This window comes from Lissotriton vulgaris, chromosome 3_1 (assembly GCF_964263255.1).
Source record: "Lissotriton vulgaris chromosome 3_1, aLisVul1.2, whole genome shotgun sequence".
NCBI classification, from domain to species: Eukaryota; Metazoa; Chordata; class Amphibia; order Caudata; family Salamandridae; genus Lissotriton; species Lissotriton vulgaris.
The window spans coordinates 1,572,093,305-1,572,113,668 of record NC_141689.1 but is presented as its reverse complement, the minus strand read 5'-3'; the positions used below and the strand labels follow the sequence as shown (position 1 = coordinate 1,572,113,668).

General features: G+C 44.5%; 1 long non-coding RNA gene across 1 annotated transcript in view; it reads right to left on the bottom strand.

The window, feature by feature from the left end:
• Window positions 1-19,290, bottom strand: part of LOC147728200 (uncharacterized) — a 136,697-nt gene extending 117,407 nt beyond the window's left edge. The window contains exon 1 of the long non-coding RNA XR_015309537.1: window positions 19,164-19,290. This is a non-coding gene — a long non-coding RNA (uncharacterized LOC147728200). The remainder of the gene's footprint in view (window positions 1-19,163) is intronic.
• Window positions 19,291-20,364: the final 1,074 nt, after the last annotated feature.

Here is a 20,364-nt window from a genome sequence, read left to right as displayed (position 1 = left end):
TTTGATTACCGGATTCCTCTATTTTTAACAACTACAGCACTACCATAAACCATACTCATTCCCTACATCGTCTGCCTCCAACTCCAGGCTTCCACTCTATGTGTAGTGTTAATGAATAACTGAAGTGCTTCCACACACTCAGGTTCACCATTATTCACACATGCCTACTAGTCCATTACCAACACGTACGCGGAACAGAGCGCGTTTGGATACATTGTGGCAGGAAGCTAAGGGCAGCAGTCCTGAGTTCTAGAGCCCTCGCTGATTTAACCCTCTATGGGCCGACAGGGAGGATCTGAGGTAGCCCGACATGTCCATGGCTTGTGTAAGTGGCCACCTATCCCCAATAAAGTCGCTGCCTATAACCCTGGCTGCTCACAGTCCCAGGCAGGGTGGGAGGAGGAGGCAAGTGGAGCTCCTCAAGCACCCCATCACTGCTGGATGTTACAGGCACAGCAAACGAGTCGCTGCGAACAGTTAGGTCAAGCAGATTATTCAAGATACTAGACCTGAAGGTCTAGTAAAATTTTTATGATTTTATTTTTCGAGGCCTGTGGACAAATTAATTGCTTTAAGGAGAGCATGCTTTTTGTTGCAGAATTTGTTTGTGACAATTTAAACGGACAGCCATTATGGTTTTGGTATTTTTCATTATTCACTGTGGTCACAAAGATGATTTATGACATCGTCCAGACCTCTTATTAAAAATAGTGTGTATATATTAGACTTACTAAATGCCTTACAGAATCCAAAAGAAGTAGTTCTTGTGAAGTGAACAGCCCATAAATCTAGCAAAGATATGATTACTCTGGGAAAGAAAAATGCAGACCAGATAGCTTGTGCATTGCAAGAAAAATCAATTGTGGAGGAGAATGAGATTAATCAGTTGGTGGTGTTTGCAGGTGGCTGTCTTGAGGGAGGCCATGTTGTCTGAGGTTGGGTTTTTTCTCCAATTCTTCTCCATGGTGCGGCATAGCTTCTTGGATTTTTTAAGTTCATCATTGAACCAGGGAGACTTTTTGATGGCTGATTTCAACTGGGGCTTTTTCAGGGGAGCTAATTTGTCCGCACTGTGGGAAATCCATTGCCTGAGGTTGGTGGCTGCTTGGTTTGGGTCCGTTGCTAGGGTGGGAGGGTTTTGGTTGAGTGATGTGAGGAGTTGGTCGGTGGTGATTTTGTTCCAGTTTGTTCAGGGAATGGGTTGTGGACGGTTGTGGGTCAGGGTGGCTTTGTAGCTGAAGTGTTTTCAAAACAACAAGTGGTCCTGAGCATACACGAATAAGGAATAATGATATATATAGATCACAATGGAATTCTATATAGTTCAAGATTCCTTGACCAGCCGGCCAAGGAATGTTTATTATTCAATAAGTTTGTAATCACAGAAATACAACAAATAACCCAAGGAGTAAGGGTTATACTGGGGCACAGTCCTGTGCCATGCAAAGAGAAGAAGGCAAAGGGGTAAAGGTAAAGGTAAGTGAGGGAAGGTATCAGGCAAACAAGGTGAGCTAGCAGGTCACTGGTATTAGATATACATTTAGCAGTGTATCCTGGAGTAATTCACACACCAAATAGTAACATAAAAGTACATGTATGAATTACTCTAAGGTCGACGTTTCGATCCCCAGCTCAAGTATCACGGGATCATCATCAGGACAAGAAAATTGATTTTGCCTGAACACAATTATTTATAACACCTGTTTTTGAGAGGAAAAAGGAAAAGGAAGAGAAATAAGGATATACATAGTCAATGTTTGTATAGTCAGCGCTCACATTGTAACAACAGACTTTGCATTCGGAAACGCAGTGGTGCCGTGAGGCGTGAGCATTACATGCACAACTTCTGAAATCCATGCAATTTCTGTGATTGGTCATCCATATTCTGGTGGAGGGTAGGTGGTGGGTACTCATTGGGTTGGTGAGTCAAGGTGATTGGGAGACTATAGGTAAGCCGTGAACAAGTGAGGCTTGTATTTAGTGAAAAATTTCAGTATTGGAGGCAAGTGGTAGGGGCCTATGGTGTTTATAAGTTGGCGGGACCTACCAGGTTGGTAGCTTGAGGTAAGGTTAGCTTCAATTATGGAAGTTCTTGTTTGGGGGCGCACGTCTGACTCCGTCTGTTGACAACAGATAGTATCAATGCCAGAGTTTAGATTGCAGGGGCGGGGGGGACTAATAGTTCGGTGAGCCTGGGTACCTTAGTGACTGAATCGTTCTTCCAATAGCGGTTGGGGTGGACTTCTGTAGGGGCGCCAGTGTGGATTTAAGGGTAAAATCCAATCTAAAATAAAACATTACATAATGTTACTGAGTGCTCGCTGTTGCGTTTTATGTCATTGCCACAGTGGGGAGCTGGAGGAATTACCTTGTAGGTTGTGGGACACCGGAATCACTGGTCATGAATTTATTCAGTTAGGGGCATCTGTACCTCTGCATTTATTTGCTGTGAGGCGAGTAAGAGAAAGCATTCATTCAATTAGTTGTGTTGCACTGAAATCTGCACAGAAGGTTGAGTCAGGTAAATTTACCAAAGTGTGGCGAGGATTTGTTGCTTTTTAAACAAAGGATTTGTACTGAAAGCTTCATAGAAAGTTTAGTAAAAATTACCACGGTGTGGCGAGGAGTAAGCATAATTTGGTGCTTATGACAGGGATGCACTCTATTATATCTGCTTGGAGCCCAGTACGCTTACCAACCTATGTGAGGAAAGGGCGAGAGAATCAGCACAGTAGTTACATTAGCGGTCCCTGGGAACACCTGAGAAACACGCTATTTTACCTGAAATCTTCAGGGCAGGGGTCTCCGTCCTCCGGCGTCTAGGGATAGCGCCGAGTGATGAGGTGCGCGGCCAGGCAAATAACTGGTCCGCTGCGGGGAGAATATGACAGGGGTTTAGGCTTCCTGATAAATTGTTGGCGTCCTGCACGAGTTAGAAGCAAGAGCACGGCGAGCTTACCGGTGGAAGAGTGCAATTCTCTGGAGACGCCGGGCACTGGGGCTGTTCACAATGGAAAGCTTCCGTGTGCTTACAAGTCAGCACTGATTATTGGGTGGTGAAGAGGTCAGGTGACCATGGAGAGTGCGCTGTAATTGGCTACACGCAAGTCACGTGGCGGGGGAAGCCACAAGCCATGGAGGCTTCAATGTCCGCGGGGGCGGACATTTTGGGCTGGGTCAAGTGTGCCCATTGAGCTATATTTAATTAAGAAGCATAAGTTTTAAACAATCTTTCGAAGCTAGACGGCTAAGTGACAATGGGTGAATAAATTAAATTAAATGCTAAAATGGTGCCGAAAAGGTGCTCAAAAAGTGAATAGCATTTTTGTGAACAATAGTTTCAGAAAACCTTAGGTTTACATCTCATGTTAACAAATCAGAAATAAAATTGTATTTTGCATAGTTCACACAGTAAATTGTCTTTTCAGAGTAGCGAGGGTTCAGGGCCAAAGTCCAGAGATTGAAGGTGGAAAACCAGCTTACAGTAGGGTTGTCCAGTCCTCACTTCTGTTTAACCCTGTGTGAATGGTATCAAATTGAATGATTGTCTTAAGTTCCTCTCGGTTGAGGAGTTGAGCCAAGTTGCCCCCTCTTTGTGGGAGTTTCACTGTTTTCAACACTGTCCACTTGATATCATCCACGGTGTGTTTCAGTTCTGTGTAGTGTTCAACGAGCGGGGCGTTAGGTGTCCCGCAACGTATCCGGCTTCTGTGCTGGCCAATGCGAGTTTTTACTTTCTGAGTGGTTTGGTTTGTAGCTGAAGTGAACACAGCTGTGATCCGTCCAGTGGAGAGCTGTAGTGCGATCGAAGGAGATGTGCTTGCTGGAGGTGAAGATAGGGTCGAGTGTGTGTCCAGCTGTGTGAGTGGGGGTGTCAACAAGTTGTTTGAGTCCGAGGTTGGCCAGGTTGTCCGGAAGGGTGGTGGTGTTGCTGTCGAGTGTGTTTTCAAGGTGGTAGTTGAGGTCTCCTAGAAGAATGTAGTTCTCGGAGGCGAGGGCATGTGGGCTGACGAAGTCTGTGATGTCATCGCTGAATTGAGTGCGGGTACCTGGAGGCCTGTAGATGAGGGTGCCTCTAAGGGTGGTCCTGGGGTCGGTGTGGATCTGAAAGTGGAGATGTTCGGCGTTTGCAAGATTGTCCTCGGAGCTGGTTGAGATTTTGATGGTATTTCTGTGGACGATGGCGATGCCTCCTCCAGTTTGGTTGGTGCGGTCTTTTTGAATAATCTTGTAAGCGCCCGGTATGGCGATGGCGATGTCGGGAGCAGAGGAAGCGTTCATCCATGTTTCAGTGAGGAAGGCGATGTCAGGTGACGCAGTGTCGATTAGCTCCCAGAGTTCTGTTGCATGTCTGTGGACCGAGCGGGTGTTTAGTAGGATGCAGTTCAGGCGGTTGGGTTCGGAGCTGCGGGAGGAGGAAGTGGGTTTCGTGAGGGTCCTGAAGCAGTTGAACTTGCAGGAGAGGCAGGCGAATGGGCCGTGGGTACGTCCTGGGGTGGCTGCGCAGCATTGTGGTGCGCGTCCGGGTTTGAGGACGAGGAGAGTAGCGGCATCATAAGTGACTCTAGAGGATAGGGAACCGCGGGGGCCAGGGGGTCTGGCGCTGGGCGCGGTCCAGGCGCGGACGGGCGCAGACGGGCTTACCTTTGGCGCACCTTCGGCGCGTATGGGGCGCGAACGCTGCGCGTGGACGCTGCACGAGAATGCATCTGTCATATGTGGATGGAGGAGGGGGAGGGGCGAGGGAGGGTCAGCAGGGAGGCGGGGCGAGACCTGCCGGTCTAATGACTTAAATAATCTACTCGACCTATTTGTAATGCTCTTGACTCATAAACTGGTTTCAAATGATGTGAACTTGGGCAACTATTTTAATTCATTGAGCAGCCTTTTTCTTCATTATCACATATGATAGCACCTTCAAATGTGCGAGTTCAGCATGTCTGCTGTACAAGAAACTTGTTCGATTTAACCCCTTCCAGGCTCATGACGAGCTGGGCTCGTCATGCAGTAGCCTCCTCGCACACTGATGACGAGCCCAGCTCGTCATGTAGAATGGGAATAACGATTTCTCAGCACAGCAGGGGAATATGCTGAGCAGCCATGGGGTTAACAGGCTAAACCTTTTTTCCATATATAATACAAATCCAGCCAAAGGATACACATTACCCCTGACTTGCCTCTTAGTTCATTACCAGCATTGTCATCAGGGCGGAGGCAGTAAAATTTCTCAAATCATGTTTAAAAACAATCACTTTTAATAAATACATAATTAAAGCATGAAGTGATAGAACACTGCCATTTGTAATCAACAGATTGTACATTGAAATGCCTATAAACTTTCCCACTGACATGCGATTTCACTGATAAAACTTTATAGTGCACAAACAATAATGCTTGAAAATAGAGTTTCTACAAATATGTGCCATTTGCATATCACCAAGTAAGTTTTCTGGCTTGTTTTGCTCTTATTTAACTCTTTGTTTGCAGCACACTTCTTAATTACAAAAAAAAATGATTTTATAATTCCTGATATATTTAGAAATATTTGTAATATTAATTAACAAGCTATTTATTTAAATGTTATGTTTTAGAGAAAAATAACAGATCTTCAGACAGCTTACTGGGCAAAAACCTCTAGCTCTAGCTAGAGGGAGTTCAAACACGTCCCGGTTTTTCCCTACTTCCGGTGGCATACGAAGTGATGACCATCTTGGCTGGGTGTCGATCTAGTCCTCCCCTCAGTAGTTGCTCAATTAACTACAAAAGAGGGCATGGCGCTGATGCGCAGTGAGCGTGCTATAGGACCGCCTAAGGCAAGCCCATCTGCGCCCGTCTGCGCCCGAACAGGACAAGGGGCATGGACCCCTGGCCCAAACAGGGCCCAGAGATATTGCTACTCCATCAGCCCCCGGATAGTACACAACATTTTGCGAACGGGAAAAAAAATGCTTATGCTGCTGTTTTGCCTTTAATACAACCCTAGGCAACAAATCTACTTCAGTGGCTGCAAAAAACAAAACATCCCCCAGTAACAATGTTGCTCAAGATAACAAGAGATTCTTCTTTCTCAGTATTAATTGCTGCTCTCTTCCCAAGCACAAGGCTGACATATTCGATCTTCTGGTCAATGAACAACCAGATGCCATGTTTCTTACAGAGACATGGCTGCATGAGAGCTCCGGCCCAGATGTCACGGCTGCGTTGTCTCCAAACTACGCCATAGTTAGGAAAGACAGGAGCTCCAAAATAGGCGGAGGCATAGCTATTATTTTTAAAAAAGACTATCAATGTAAATTTGAAGACTTACCTTTTAAAAATTGTGAGGCAGCACTATTTAAGTTGGCCCTATCCCCGATGTTCACCTTTTCCGGGACACTTGTGTACCGCCCTCCTGGCCCACCCATCCCTTGGGCCTCCACGTTCCCTGGTCTGCTAACCCCTTTGCTCATGAATACTGCTAATTTCTCCATTCTGGGCGATCTAAATTTGCACCTGGAAGATCACAAATGTAATATCAGTGCTACTCTGTTCCTGATCTGGCACCCTTGAACATCGACTTACATAATTCTGGCCCCATGCACGTAGCAGGCCACCTATTAGAACCTGTCTTTCCCAGTTTATCCAGCATTCATTGAATTCCAGCACTCCCTTTATGCTGGTATGACCACTTTGCCACTGGCTTTCATTCGGAATTCCTTGTTAATTCTGTGAATGCTAAACCTATTTTAAGGAAACCAAAAAGAAACTGGAAAAAACTAAACTCAACAGCTTTAAATAAAATTCTGTCCTCAGACACGCCCGTCACTAAACAAATGCTAGGCACTCTCTCGTATACCGTACAAAAGTGGCTTTTTAACGCAATTGATACCTGTCTTCCACTTTCACCAAATAGGGCTAACAATCATCGTCCTCCAGCGCCTTGGTTCACCGATACACTCAAAAAAGAGAAGGCTAAATGCAAGGTGCTGGAAAGGCGCTGGAGGAGGAACTATGCGCTGGACTCCAAAACCGATTATAAAAGGGTTAAAAAGGAACATCATAATCTTTTCATATCTGCTCGCGCAGAGCATGTATCCGCAACTATTTTTGGCGCTCGGAACTGCTCTAAGACACTTTTTAGCACGGTCAAGGGGCGTTCAGGCTCTGAAACTGAATCCAGACCTCCCTCACTAAACAATCAGCAATGACAAGATTTGGCTAATTTCTTTCTCCAGAAAGTAGAGAAAATATACACAGAAATAGTGAGCCTTCAGTGCAATAGTTCCCCTCCACTGCAAAACTCAAATTCCCTACAGTAAGTATCTATTAGGGTGCCCTGTACACCCAAAAACAAACCGGTTATATGGCCCCTGTTAAACGAAGACTCTTTCAAATGCCTTTTAGACAGAGGCAAGTCAGGATCTCCCATGGATCCCCTTCCTGTGTCAGTGCTCAAACAGCTTGAGCCGTCATCTTTGCAAGTAATTATGAACCTTTTGAATGCCTCCTTACAGGAAGCCACAGTTCCACCAGAGTGGAAGCATGCTATGGTGCTCCCACTCTTGAAGAAGGCCAACGTGGATCCTGATTTGCTTTCCAATTACTGGCCTATTTCTCTGCTACCAGACTTTTCCAAGATTTTAGAAAAAGCACATCTATGCACAGCTGTCCGAGTTTGCAGAATCACAGAAAAACCTTCACTCATCCCAATCGGGCATCAGATGGTTTTTCATCAGAAACTATGCTTCTTGGGGTCACGGAAAGACTGCGTCATCATCTGGATGCAGGAGACACAGTGGACCTCATATTGCTTGATTTAAGCGCAGCATTTGACACGGTGTCTCACACCGTGTTAGTAGAAAGCTTAAGATCTTTGGGCATTGGTGGCTCAGCCCTCGATTGGCTCATCTCCTTTCTTGCCAATCGGACCTTCCAAGTTTTTTCTCCCACTGCTAGCTCTGCTACCATCCTCTCACTTTATGGGGTACCTCAGGGCTCCATTCTTAGCCCTCTCCTATTCAATCTGTATGTCAGACCTTTGGCTGATATTGCTGAAGATGCTGGTTTGCCCCTGTTCTCTTACGCTGACGATTCTCAGATTATTTTCTCACTGTCAATGGAGAGCGCAGCTGAGACTTCCCTCCTCCAGTGGGCTTGGGTAAAATTGCCTCATGGATGCAGGCTAATTTTCTTAAGCTCAACGGAGAGAAGATTGAGGTTCTGGTCTTAGGAAAAAACAAGGATCTCTGGGGCCCCAACATTGGCCTAGTGAGATGGGCACACTTCCTCAGCCCTCTCGGCAAGTCCGCAACCTGGGTGTCATCATAGATGACTCACTAACTATGCAACATCAAGCTGGTAAGGTAGCCACCACATGCTTCACCATCTTGAAATGGCTAATAAAGATCATATGTATGCTGCCATAGCCTGCCCAGAGAACTGTAGTAGAGGCGCTTGTCACCTCTAGACTGGACTACGGTATTTTTTTTTTACCTGGGGGCCATTAAGGTGGTGACTCGCAGGCTACAGATGGTTCAAAACTCGGCTGCAAGACTACTTTGGCGGGTTCCTAGAGCTATCTCTGTCTCCGGTCACCTGTGTGACCTGCACTGGCCCAGGGTGGAGAACCGTATCAAGTTCAAAGCCCTGAGCTACATGTTCAAAATCAAGACAGGTGTGGCCCCTCAGTACTTATAGTCTCTGGTCTGCCCCTACATGCCTTCTCGCTATCTTTGCTCGTCTACTCAAAGGAAATTTACCGTGCCTAGAGTCAAACTATCTCGGATGGGTGGACGATTGTCTGCTTACCACGGTCCTTCCCTATGGAACTCACTTCCCACCTCAAATAGAAATGAAACAGCGTTTGTCCAATTCCGCAAATCCTTAAAAACCTGGCTTTTCAACCAATAGCGGTTAAGCCGCTACCTATTCCTTGGTCTGGCCGGGGCCGGGTAACCCTTGTTGGGTAGCTGTTTGCGCCTTACAAATTTAATTTATTCATAATTAATAATAATAAGAGAGAGAAAAATAAACTCAATATTCCAAGCAGCAGTTAGTAAAAAGACAAACTGACATTTGACATTTGACCTCTTTCCTTGAACAGACAGCAAATGTGTCAAGATAAGAACAAGCTTTAATGGCATCTATATTGCTCATTCACTTTCTGAATAAACAGAATACATTTCCAGCCTAAATTCACTGTCAAATGAGACTAGTAGGTGCTAAAAAGATATTCAACAGAAACAGCCCTCCTCTTTTCCACTGAGATGCTCCGGCAAAAAGTGGATGAGGGGCAAATGGCGGCCTTGGTGCTATTGGACCTGAGTGCGGCGTTTGACACTGTGTCGCACACTACGCTGCTAACTCGCCTCACGGAAATTGGAGTTGAGGGATCAGCTTATGAGTGGGTATGCTCATTCCTAAAAGACAGAGGTTTCCAAGTACATTGTCTCCCGTTCAAATCCTCGCCCCGATGGCTAAGGCACGGAGTTCCACAGGGCTCTAGTCTGAAACGTTATTCAATCTATACATGGAACCCCTGGCTCGAATTGTGGAATCATATGGAGTGGACATCGTTACTTATGCAGATGATACTCAATTGGTGATCTCCTTAGCCCAAGGCCAGGCTGAGGCAGCTGCCAACTTCTCCTCCTGTCTTACGGCTTCAGCCGGGTGGATGAAGAATAACTGCCTGCGCCTTAACGGGAATAAAACTGAACTACTGGTGATCTGGAGAGCACCCTCTATCTGGTCATCGATGTGGTGGCCGCCTGAGTTAGGGACTACACCTTACCCCTCAGTTACGGTGAAGAATTTAGGTGTCCTATTGGACACCAGCCTATCCTTTGGACAGCATATTGGAAGGCTGACAGGCAAATGCTACGGTATCCTCAAAACCATACGCAAAGTGCTTGACCTTCTTCCCATCAATACCAGGAAATCTCTGATACATGCATTAGTCACACCCCACTTGGATTATGGAAATTCCTTACTCATTGGTCTTAATAAGAAAGGGTTACAGCAGCTGCAATGTGTTCAAAATGCGGCGGCCCGACTTGCCCTGAATTTGTCCAGAAGAGCATTAGGGAAGCAGGCCTTAGCAACTCTCCACTGGCTTCCCATACAGGAACGCATTTTGTTCAAAAGTCTGTGTATAGCACAACGTGTTGCCCAAGGAAAAGGACCTATATACCTCCAAAAGCTGCTGACTATTCACTACCCTAGACGCAACCTGAGATCACTAGGTAGCATGCTGTTTCAGGTTCCCCGTATTTATAAAGCGAGAATGGGAGGCCGCTCATTTAGGTACCTTGCCTGTAAACGATGGAACGAACTTCCCATTGAACTCCGCATGGAACCGTCGGAAGTAAGGTTCCCCCTCAAACTGAAAACATACCTCTTCCCGCGAACTCAATCCCTGTTGTAGAGTCTTTTTTCTAGTCTCACGATGCCGATTGTTGGAAGGTATGCTCACTTAGTGGACTGTATCCATAGCGCGGGGACACACTGTTATAGTGTAACCAGGCGCTTTAAAAATGATCTTATTATTATTATTAAAAATAACTTGACCTTATAATAGTTTACTCCTAATTGGGAGGGGCCAGTAGATTTTTCACCTGGGTGGTAATGCATGGGCAAATTGAAAGGGGTCTCCAGGGACCCCTTTTCCTTTGTGAATGTTGGAATAACACTGTCTGCTCTTAAAAAATGAAAACAAAATATTTCATTTTTATTGTTGAAATACATCCCATTTTCCTTAAAGGAAAATGGGTTGCATTTCAATAACAACAACAACAAAAACATTCAACAAAGGCAATCACAGACATGGTGGTCTGCTGACCTGAGCAGGCTACCACTCCTGTGATGGCAGGCATTCCTAATGGGTCGCAAACTGTAACCTACCTCATTAATATTCGTGATTTAGGTCGATTTGTGACCCAATAAGAATTCCAAGTATGAAACAAAAACTTTCATACATAAGGAATAGCGACTTCCAAATAGTGATTTGGATAAAATCGCTACTTGGAAATCTCTATTCCTACTCTTGTTACATCTGGCCCTAGAATCTGAAACTAGTGCAAGTGAGTTTCCAGTTGCTAAAAGATCGACAAGACAGAGAGTGCCAAATCCAAAATACACTTCACTTGAATGGGTGTATCTTGCTACTATTTCTGAAGAAGAAGAAGATCAAGCCACAGATGACTACTCATTTGTGAATCAGTGCCAGTATACCTTTGGGAGCAGGGCCGGACTGGGAACCCAAAGCAGCCCTGGTGATTTTGCCGGACCAGCCCCCAGGGCTGGGGGAAAGTGTGAAGCATTGCTGCTTTTGCTACTGATGGCTGGTAATGCAGAACTGCTGCAACACCGCCTCCCAGGAACAAAACGAAACCCTACCAGTGCAAAATCGGCCCCCACCCTACCAGCCTCCCAGGGAAACAACCGATACCCGCTACGGCCATCCGGCCCGTTTGGGAGTGAATCAGAGGTTGAGTTAGAGACAGAAGAAGAACCACCCTTAAAATTGTAAAGAGACTGTTAAATTAAGTGACTGTTAAATTAAGAGACCCGGATGATTAAGAAATTCTAATAAGAGACATTGATACATTTAAAAAATAATCTTCTGAACAAAAGGCATGAATTTTTGAGCTTTTTCCATTTTAGAGTTGATTAGAAATGATGAACGTTGCAACAAATGTAAGAAAAACAGAGAATTTTTGTTTTTGATTATTGTTTTAATAAAATAAGAAGAAAACATTGTTTTAAAGAAACCTATATTGAAGTTTGTGTTTTAGATTTTTGCCACAAGAACCTTTGTCTAAACAGAAGATTGAACACAGCAAATGCTGTAAAATTGTAGGGGCAATAATAATATTAATAACACTGATAGTTTTAGTGGGACTGTTGCTGTAATTATTGACCCCTTTGGGAAATGTTTTGGATCGTCTTAGTAATATTAATGTTAAAATTACTACTAAAAGAAATAAATTTAAACATACTAAAATTATTAGAATATGTAGATACTATGAAGGTTAATTGAGAGTGATTGCACAAAACAGATATGATACTAATCTGGTTAAATGTCATGGGTGTCTTTTGAGTAACAAGGACATGATTGTATTAGAGAATATAATGAAAACAGAGTAAAAGTGGTAAGAAGCTGGGTAAGAAAAAAATTTGCTTTGGAAGAAATAAAGGAATAAGAGGAATTAATGTTGTCTGGTTTGCATCCTAGACTGGGAATAGAGCAAGAGAGGACAAGTGAGTTGAGCAAGGCGGAGTTTGTACGAGAAAGTGTGTGTGATTAAATTGATGAAGTTAGTGGAGCTTATTTGCTTGGTGAAGAACGTATTCTGGGGGTACTCTGAAGTGTATGGTAAGATTGCTTATATCATTCTGCCGAAAAAGTAGGTTGGTCATGCTATTTAGCTTTGGTGTTTCCTAACGTTTAACATATGGAAGAATTGAATGAAGAACTTAGATTGAGAAGGGTGAAATGTAGTTTTCGAGAAATAGTTTTGGATGTGTTAGGTGCTATTATTCCTTCTATAGGTGTGGCAATGAATGATGTGAAAATCAGGCATTTGTCAACAAACGTAGATAGACTTGCAGTAGATACTGCAGGGTCTTTTAGGCTAGTAAATGTAGCAATGATAGCAATTATATCTATGGTGATCCAAAATCATCTTGCTTTGGATTCTATTTTGGCAAAAGTGGGTGGAGTCTGCAAGGTGATTAAGGCAAACAGGTGCTCTACATATATACCACATAATTGCATTGCTATTGAGTCTTTAACCACTTGGACACTATTGTAATCAAGCCCATCTAATGAGATTTCCATTGAAATGAATGGGCAGTGCATGACGAGTTACCCTTGTCATTAGCATTAAAGAGGTTAATTACTAATATGACTAACTTGAATCATGAGATTAGGTCTTTGGAGGCACCAAGTGTGGAGATTTGGACGTATCATATTATATGGCTTTTGGGTCTTAACGTGGAATATACTCGCAAAAACTGTCTTGGGTTCAGTCAAGCTCGTTTGTATCACCTTTGCTCAACCCTGGGCAGCAGTGGCTTCGAGCAGCAAGGCTTGACAAAGGAAATTATTGTAAAGCATTTTACAGCACCAAACAACGAAATAAGAAATTCACACAACAAGAAACTGACAACATATCACTTTATAAAAATAGAGCATATTTGTTTGAATTTTTAGAGACCTTGATCATTGTAATCCACAGGTGGGTTACGGAAATAAAGATTTTTGAAAATATAAATACTTTTAAATGCAACCACAGAGAAGCATTGGTCAACAAAACCTTTGTAAGCTTTTGAAAAGTATGAAAGTTAGTTTGATAACTCAGCTTGGGCGACCAAAACCGACAGGATACTTTGGACAGCTACCTGGCCACCACCGCGTTTTATGCCACGTTCTATACTTTACATGACAATCACCATAGACTGTACAGTGCTGAGGGTGCAGCTGAAACGATGCTCAATCATGCTCCAGTGGAAGTTCACCAGAGATGTCACCCCTTTCTACAAAGAAAAACAAAAGGGGATGATGGACGGAGCGTTGACAATACAAACACTCACCCTCAGTCAACTGATCTGGGTTTAATCCATCACTGTTCTTTAGCTCACTCCGCCACCCCAGTTCAGACATGGCCATATGCAAATCAGTCTGACCCTGTGCCTCATGGGAACAGTCCAGCCCGAACTGCCAAATCATCTCTTCCCTGGACCGGAATCAAGCCTCCCAGGACCGGTTTCTGGCATTACAGCCGTCTTCAGCCGGGCTTGCTTGAATCCAGTGGCAAAGTGAGCAAGGGACTCACGTCTGAGCATACCCTGCCAACTTAGGGCGAACAAAGAAAAACCAAAGGGGATGATGGATGGAGCGTTGACAATACAAACACTCACCCCCAGTCAACTGATCTGGGTTTAATCCATCACCGTTCTTTAGCTCACTCTGCCACCCCAGTTCAGACATGGCCATATGCAAATCAGTCTGACCCTGTGCCTCATGGGAACAGTCCAGCCCGAACTGCCAAGCCATGTCTTCCCTGGACCGGAATCAAGCTTCCCAGGACCGGTTTCTGGCATTACAGCCGTCTTCAGCCGGGCTTGCTTGAATCCAGTGGCAAAGTGAGCAAGGGACTCACGTCTGAGCATACCCTGCCAACTTAGGGCGAACAAATAAAAACCAAAGGGGATGATGGACGGAGCGTTGACAATACAAACACTCACTTCCAGTCAACTGATCTGGGTTTAATCCATCACCGTTCTTTAGCGCACTTCGCCACCCCAGTTCAGACATGGCCATATGCAAATCAGTCTGACCCTGTGCCTCATGGGAACAGTCCAGCCCGAACTGCCAAGCCATGTCTTCCCTGGACCGGAATCAAGCTTCCCAGGACCGGTTTCTGGAATTACAGCCATCTTTAGCCGGGCTTGCTTGAATCCAGTGGCAAAGTGAGCAAGGGACTCACGTCTGAGCATACCCTGCCAACTTAGGGCGAACAAAGAAAAACCAAAGGGGATGATGGACGGAGCATTGACAATACAAACACTCACCCCCAGTCAACTGATCTGGGTTTAATCCATCACTGTTCTTTAGCTCACTCCGCCACCCCAGTTCGGACATGGCCATATGCAAATCAATCTGACCATGTGCCTCATGGGAACAGTCCGCCCGAATTGCCATGCAACGTCTTCCCTGGACCGGAATCAAGCTTCCCAGGACCGGTTTCTGGCATTACAGCCGTCTTCAGCCGGGCTTGCTTGAATCCAGTGGCAAAGTGAGCAAGGGACTCACGTCTGTTCTGCATTCTGTCCATCAACTGTTGTTTTTGCATTTGTCACCCGGAGTGGGATGGGTATGCTCAGACGTGAGTCCCATGCTCTCCACACCACTGGAGCTAAGCTATCCTGGCTGAAGATGGCTGATAGACAGAAACTGGTCCTAGGATGCTTGATTCCGGTCCAGGAAAGACATGGCTTGGCAGTTCGGGCTGGACTGTTACCATGAGGCACAAGGTCAAGGCTGATTTGCCTATGGCCATGTCTGAACTGGGGTGGAGTGGAGTGCAAAAAAACGATGGATTTAGGCCCAGATCTCTGTACTGGGATGAATGTATGACATTGTTCTGCATTTTGTCCATCAACTGTTGTTTTTCCCTTTCTACACCCATCTAGATATCACTTGATCTTGAAATATCATTGGGAGAAATGCGTGGGTCACCATGGGGTATACACATTTACTTTAACTAATCAGACTACCCATTTAACCTGTCGCCAGACCATGTATGCAGCCTTTAGAACCTTGACTCTAGTTTTTTTGTAATAACAAGGTTCAATAATCTTAACTAAGAGGCTCCTTGCTTCGTGGCCCAATATCAATTCATGATCGAAGGTGTCTCTACGGAATCCGTTTCTCGCAGGTTGTCTGAGATTAGAATGCCTATGTGTTGTATCATTCATGCCCAACAGTAAAAAGTGAAGCTAGGAAATTACCATCCTCCCCTAGTCTTAGGTAGACCCATCCATTTGGCAGCCCGTCTTAGATTCCGATACCCCCACAAAAATCTAGAACATATTCTCTCCAGGCTAGATAACCATTGTTTCTTGATTTCTAGTGGGACTGTCCTGAAAATAAAAATATCTTTGGTAGGATGACCATTTTCAAAACATTGTTTCTGCCAAACAGGGACAAATGTAAATGATCCATTCTAGCTAAGTTAGCTTTAATATTATCCAAAGGTGGAGTCTTGCGGCTTTCAGCCCGAGTTTCTTCCCTGTGACTTATCATGCTCTGGTATTTGGACTCCAGTGAGGCCTCTTCTGATTGATGAGACATCACCCCATACCCCTTGGGCCTTCTTCTAAGGATAGTGAGGAAGAGTAGTCCCAAAGGAGCTCCTTCAACCCAGTCTTAGGCTTATCCCTGTGAACCAGCTTCTTTCTCCGAACTGTAGTGCCATACCCCTGATGTTCATCTTGGGTGTTTACATCGCTCACTAGACTATGGCTCTCATCATCTGATCAAAGCAGAGTGGTCTGACAGTGAGAATAATTTGTCTACTGAATCAAAGTAACACCCCGATTTGGGGTTCTCCGGTATAGGGGTATGCTGCGGCTGACATACCATATTACCCTCCTGAGTGACCTCCTGAATGACCTCTTCAGCAGTTACTTCAGATACTCCAGCAGCGGATACCTCCTCTATACTTATGCACACAGGAGCATCCCCCAACTGGCAAAGAAAGAAATGTACCTTGCTCAAGTTCACAAATAGGTTCCTGAGATCCCTACTCAGAGCTGGTTTGCTGAGCTACCCTCCTCGGGACAGCCTTATGACCAATGTTCAAATTGCATGACTTAATTCCTGCCGCCCAAGCCTATTCCTGCTTTCGTGAAGATCCCGCCAAACGTGAGGTGCCGTTGCAGCTCTTTAATGTCTTTGCAGTCTTCGATGGAGGCATCTTGCTCCCTTTCTTTATTTGATGGTGGGTATCTGCCGCTGCAGTTGGCCCGCAAAAAGCCCATCTGCCTAGTGCCAGCCAGACCTGGTAAGCATCCAATTGATACTTGAAGAAGGAGTGCCGAAAATTTAGCGGACCCCCAGACAAACTAGCCGCTTGATGCATCCCCAGGCGGGATTAGGGAGACATCGTTTCCACGTACACTAGCTGGGCTGGGCTGGGCTGGGGAGAGGATAGGCTCAGTCATGAGCAGCTGCCATCATCTTGCTCCTCCCAGATGCAGACTCTTAAAGGTAAGGGTGTTGCCTGTAGCTGTACATTTCAATCCCTATTGGTCACATGTGTAGATCCTATGAAACATTTTAAGCGTTCACCTTCTCCATTTGGACTGAGTGGGCAAAGTTGGAGCAGGGGGGCTTGCATCCCACACCCCTAGCAAGCTAACAATGGTAAATAATCTACAGTAGGCCAAGCCTAAGTCACATGATGCCTAAAGTCATACAATGAGACGTAATTTTTTTAGCAGGCTCCTGCCCTGAAACAATTAGAATTATCAAGCATGTCTCATATCACCCTATTGCCCTCACTAACCTTTCCTCCATATATTTTGACTTTTATAGTTAGTTAGTTTTGAAATTTCAAGGTGATTGAACGCAAGGGGCCTGTTTCAAAAAGATTTCTTCCATGAATAGGTGTGACTTAAAACTGGAAATGTAGGAGTAGGTGAAATATAAACCAAACCAACGCACTGAAAATGTTCTGTGATTCAGGTCAAAGGACATGAAAAAGGGAAAAGAAATCTTCTGGCTTACAATAAAAGAGGAGAATCACACATTTCATATTTTTAATAATACAAAAATGTTCAACTAAGTAAGTAACAATGATCAACTGTTGTGTATTGTATAGTTCATATACCTATACTGCAATTTGGAGTGCAACGATGCCTCAAACCTAAAGGTGGTATTCTTTAGTCTCCAGAGTACAATATGTCAGTGACTTTTCAAAAACAACCTTTGATGGACTAATAACGGGCCTTGAAGTAAATTTCATAACTTAGCAATGAAAATGTCAAAACTTGATTTAACATTCATTTCTAGCATTTGAAGACTCTGCTTGGGGAGAGGTTAAATGGCATGCATGCCATCATTTCAGAACAGAAAAGAGAGTTTTAGGTAAAGAAGATTAGGATAACGTAATTTCTCCATTAACTTGCTCTGAAATTAAGAAACTTTTAGGAGAATAAAAACTTGGGATTCGACCCCCTGGATCATGAGTGTTTGCTCATATGAAATGGATAATTATTTTTAAATCTGCCATTATCACATTGGCAATGATCACTTTCTATAAATATTGGCCAGTTTGTTTCAGATGACGTGTGGTGAGCGGGGGACAGTGCTTAGTTAAAAATAAATACGTTCAAGTACATTTTAAGAACACATTTCAGGTGCTGATCAATGCTGGGTTTGCCAAATGAGAAGGATGCCTAATCTTTTTACACCTCATTTGTGTTTCTTCCACCACCTCACACTTCCTGTGTCATCATTTCACTTGTACAGGTTCTTTCCCATCCCTGCATTCTCCCTTTCTTGGTTTTACTGCATTTCTCCTCCTGCTTGCTCCGCTTTAGGCCTTTCTTTAGTTAAAGTTGCTTACGAGAAGCAAGGCTGGCAGTAAAAGAAGCACAGTTACTGCCAGTCTTGCTTCTTGTAAGCAACAACTATAAGTACAAAGTGCGTGTTTACGCAGCGCTTGCAGGTTTTCAAAACACATAATAAAAGGCATTGTCATTTACAATACCAATATCTCAAACTCTCGTTTATGCGAGAACTATTGCATTGCAAATGCTTGTTATTGCAATCTGAAAGCTAGATGCACAAGGAACTGTGTAGCAGGTGCTTTTGCTTTTAAATTGTGCGGGATTGATCAACCCCATGCAAGGAAATCCCTACAGCTTCTGTTGCGTCAATGGGGATACATTCCGATATGTATCTTAATTTTACTACAAGAAGGTTTCTCTTTATTTTTAAGCACAATTAGGCTTTACTATAAGTGTTACACAAAAAGCATCGAGTGTGACTCATAAGCACATTTAAACAATTGTAATGTCACACCTACGCAATCTGAAAACTTGGCAGCTATGGCGAGAGTACGATTATTTGACAATTTTTACACCTAAAGCTCCTACCGGCTTTTTAGTCACAGAATGTTAGCAAGTATGTCAATGAAGTGGTCACATTCTTATAAGTGCAGATCTTTGGATAATTTATATAATTTCTTCTGAATTTATATGCCCACCTTTCTTTATACATATTTTGAATTTTTCGTTCAACATCCTCTTACATATATAGTGATTCTAATTACGGTCATGAAATACATTTCATTTCGGGAAACGTGTCAAGCCTGCGAAAGGTTCTTGAAAATGTTAGTAAACTGAGTTCGAAAGTTTCAACTAGAAAACATTCCCTTTCTTTCAGTCTATTGTTAGGTGGAATTTTCATCGAAGACACCTGCACAAATTCATTAAAATAAAATGAATACTGATACTGAAGCTTGCCTCGTAGGCTGCTTGTTTACGACATTCCGTGGGAGCGCTTTAACACTCGGAACATGTAGAACGAGGCAGAGGCAGCCGCATATTCTTTTACACTGAGGGGAACGTGTAAAAATAAGGGCTGAGCAGGCGTATGACCTGTCACGTACCTGCAACAAGCTACAAAAGTGGTAGTAGTGGCCACGTGACAACAGGACTCAATCACTGAGTTGTTTCGAGGTCGAAGAACAATAAAAGATGCCACTAAAGCAAAGTGAAGCTGTTGAGGAGGAACGCTCTTCCGCGTTTTGCCATCCATTTAGTGCGCACGCGTCAAAAAAGCTGATAGAGGGTTTTCCTGTGACTCGGGCGCGTGAGACTGTCAGTGCGCATGCTCAACCTTGTGGGGCACGCGCGAAGCTTGATCAGTCGTACCATTGCTTTCTGCTCCCAAAATGGATCCAATCTATAATGTACACCCTCGAGGCCCGGAGGCAATATCCAGCACGATTTTCGTGATTGAAGGCAGGAAACGTGTATACATTTTCTTCGTCTTTTTATTTTGTTTAAAAAAAAAAAAATGTCACTGCCAGTAACATGTTACTTATGAAGGCATAATTGCAAGCCCTCTTGTGGTAAAAAAAATGTACTGGATGCCATCATTTATCTACTTTACAAGAAATACATTAGAAATCCATTGTCATTTATTAATAGAAAACACGACCCAGAAATATGTATCTCAAGGTTGAGATGAAAGTTTTAAGGACCAAATGTGAAAGATACAGTGCTTCATTTGCGCTAGGGGCCTGTTGCGAGCTGACCTTGGTGTGAGGTAGGCCTAAATCAGAATGGCAATTGAGAGAGTGTCCACATAGTTATGTGCCACTCGGCAAGAGATCATTACCTCCTCGTTAGTCTTCCTCGCCACATGACTTACATAGTGAGCTTCAGCTCCACGACAGAACCCTCCAAAGTAAAAAAAGCCTCCCACCCCCTCCCAACATGGCCGACCAGTCACCCCTGACCTCTATAAGAGGCGGGCCGGCCCAACCAACAGCCTGTTTTTTTTGTTCTGCGCGATTCTCTCCAGAGGCGCTGTACAGGTAAGGTTGGACCTGCTCTAGCTGGTCCTTGGGTTTTGGGTTGGAGGTCCTGCCTTAGCGGACCCTAGGACCTTGGACTTAAATCCCCCCGCCACCTCTTCCTTCCCCCGTTCCTGTGGGGCGGTTGGGTGCTGCCTGAGGCGTGCCAGGGGTGTATAGGGGGGGGGGGGGGGGGGGGAGGGAGCGGCCGGGAATGTGGGGTGGTATTCCCTGCTCTGTTTCCGGTCGTTAGGATGACACACGCCCCTTTCGGGCTCTGGTGTCCAGC